At 47.8% G+C, this 2,613-nt stretch overlaps 1 long non-coding RNA gene across 1 annotated transcript; it reads right to left on the minus strand.

The window, feature by feature from the left end:
* Positions 1 to 102: 102 nt before the first annotated feature.
* LOC121918171 lies at positions 103 to 1,748 on the minus strand. Its single transcript, XR_006101176.1, has 2 exons — positions 835 to 1,748; positions 103 to 210 (listed from the first exon to the last, which is right to left on the minus strand). It is a non-coding gene; the product is annotated as an uncharacterized LOC121918171 (long non-coding RNA).
* Between the last annotated feature and the right edge of the window lie 865 nt (positions 1,749 to 2,613).

The following is a 2,613-nucleotide window of genomic DNA, read 5'->3' on the forward strand; positions in this document are numbered from 1 at the left end:
TTCAACATAAAGCAGTTACATATATTGTGGAGTTATCAAGTAGATTCACTTACGACACAGCCTTGCCGGCATCAGACTTTGTGACCAATTCAAATTTCTTTGTCACTTTAACATAGCCATCGATCATGAGTCCCGAAATCCCGTCGATTATTGCGTGCAATTTGAGTGTTGGAAAGGGTTGGTTTGCTCTAACAACGAAAGCTTCAGGTCCTGGAAGACAAAGTTAACCCGCCTTAGGGATGGAAAGTACAGTCAAAAATATTCCCAAACATGGTTCTAAAACATGCTTTTCCAGTTCTGAGAAACCCTGATGGAGAACGATCCTGAACTGACAAGGCTCTTTGGGATGCATCCTGCACAAAATTTGCATGGTTTTGCTTTGCACCCAAAAAACCTCATTGATTTTTCTTAGAGCAAGAAGGATACTGTTAAAATACTAGTTGCTTCTTTCAAAAAGAAACTCAGTGAAGCATTACATCCATCATTTACATCACATCAACCATGGCAGGTGGAGTGGAAAAGGAGAACTATATATCATACCCTGGCAGTCTGCACCAAACCTTATGCTCTGAAAACGCACAACTTTTCTCCAAGTTCCGGTGACACAAATTCAAAGGTGGACTTTCCAGAACCAAGATCCTGTTCTATGTGAAACGTTAAGTTCAGAGCTCCATCTTTGTAGTTACGCTTGTGAATGCCAGCTGCATGAAAACACCTACATTTGCACCTGTTGGCACACTGACCAAAACATTTCATGCATCCCGAGTTGAACCCCTCTGACTCCTGTACCCAAGAAAAGACGCATGGGGATTTTTCCAACACCCAAAAACTCACCTATGGCAATGGCCAAAACAAGCCCCACAGCCAGGATCTTCATGGTGTCGGAGAGGAAGGTCCGGGGCAGATCTGAGCTGAAGGCTGTCTGTGAGCAGCAGGGCTTTGGAGGGCACATGCCATCCCACTTGCCCCCTGGCTCTGGTCATTCATTAACATGGGCACTGCTTGTAGTCTTTGGCTCTCAGGTTGGGACAGTGGGGCAATGACCCCCATTGGGGTGGGAGGAATGGGGCACGCACCAAGCCCCATGTGTCCTTCAGGATAAACGGATGGCGTGGGCACAGAGGTCCCTTGGGGATCTGTGTTTGGGGCTGCTGCCTGTGTGTGTGTGTTTCAACATGTTCAGAAATGGCCTGGAATTGGAGGTGAATGGTGAGGTTGATGGGTTTGCCGATGCTGATGCATTATTTACAGTACAAAGAGTACTGGCTTATTTATATAATTAATTTTTTTAAAAAAATGTTTAATTATTTATTTTTCGACTTTGGCCCCCCAGTTGTCTGAGGGACAGCAACCCGGCCCCCGGCTCATAAAGGTTGCCTTGCCTACCCCTGCTCTAGGTCCTCCAGGGCAACTCTCCCAGTTGAAGGCCACCTCAGCCAAAGAAAGGGATGCCCCAGAGAGATCCAAAGCACCATCAGCTGGAAGAATAAAACCCAGAAGGATCAGGTCCCACCTGCTTCATGGATTTTGCTGTGAGGCCCTGGGAAAAAGTCACAAATCCCTTAGCTGCAGCCTGACAAAGGAGAGTGCAAAGACCCTACAAATAATCCAGATACTTAAGATGTCATTGGTTGTTGCTTTTGTTTGCCTCCAAGTCCTTTCTGACTTATGGTGACCCTAAGGCAAACCTATCTCAGGGTTTTCTTGCCAGGTTTCTGGAGAGAAGATTTGCCACTGCCATGTTCTGAGCTGAGAGAGTGTGACTTGTCTAAAGTCACCCAGTGGGTTTTCACGGCTGAGCCAGGATGCCAACCTTGCTCTCCAGAGTCCTAGGGTCCAAAACACATTGCAGACATAATCCAATCTGAGACGGCTTTAACTGCCTTGGCTCAATGCTAAGGGATTCTAGGAACTACAGTTTTGCGAGACATGTCCGATTGCTCTGGGGCCACAATAAATAACCCATTGTTGTGATTTGCAGAGACCTCAAAGAAGAAACTAAAAAGTCAAAGGATTCCCTAGCATTGAGCCGAGATAGTTCAAGTGGTCCCAAACTGGTTTATTTCTGCGATATGTTTTGGACCATGCATCATGAACCCCTTCCTCCACCTGCCCTTCAAGACAGGGCCAAAACAGAGGAGCAGGGCCTGGTATAAACCAGATAGAATGTTCCTTGCTCTGGATTCCATCTCCCTGGAGATTCCCAGATTTCCAATATGATTTCATAGCAGAAGCTCTGGTCTTCTGAGGCTGAGCAGACTCAGCGGCCAGGCTAACTTGGCACCATGCCTGGCGTGAGTGGGTCCCGGGGGGGAGGAGGGGGAGAGAGGGCAAGCAGAGGGGGGGGGCTTGGGGGCTGTGTGGCTGACATCCCAAGTTCCTTGGCTGTTTTTCCTCTCCTTGGCAGTGGTTGAAGAAGAAGGCCCAGGGAAATGGTCAGAGCCCTTCTGAGTCTATTTGTGAGGAGAAAGTCCAGTCAAAGGGCGTAAGTTTCCTTGCAAACGGCCCAATGTCTGAGCCTTTTGGGGGGACAGTCCCTCTGAAAGCATCCAGGTTTCGTGGCTGATGACTTCCAAGGTTTTCTTTCCCTGTTCTAGAAGACGGGGAAATGGG

Source organism: Sceloporus undulatus, unplaced genomic scaffold, assembly GCF_019175285.1.
Source record: "Sceloporus undulatus isolate JIND9_A2432 ecotype Alabama unplaced genomic scaffold, SceUnd_v1.1 scaffold_5345, whole genome shotgun sequence".
NCBI lineage: Eukaryota > Metazoa > Chordata > Lepidosauria > Squamata > Phrynosomatidae > Sceloporus > Sceloporus undulatus.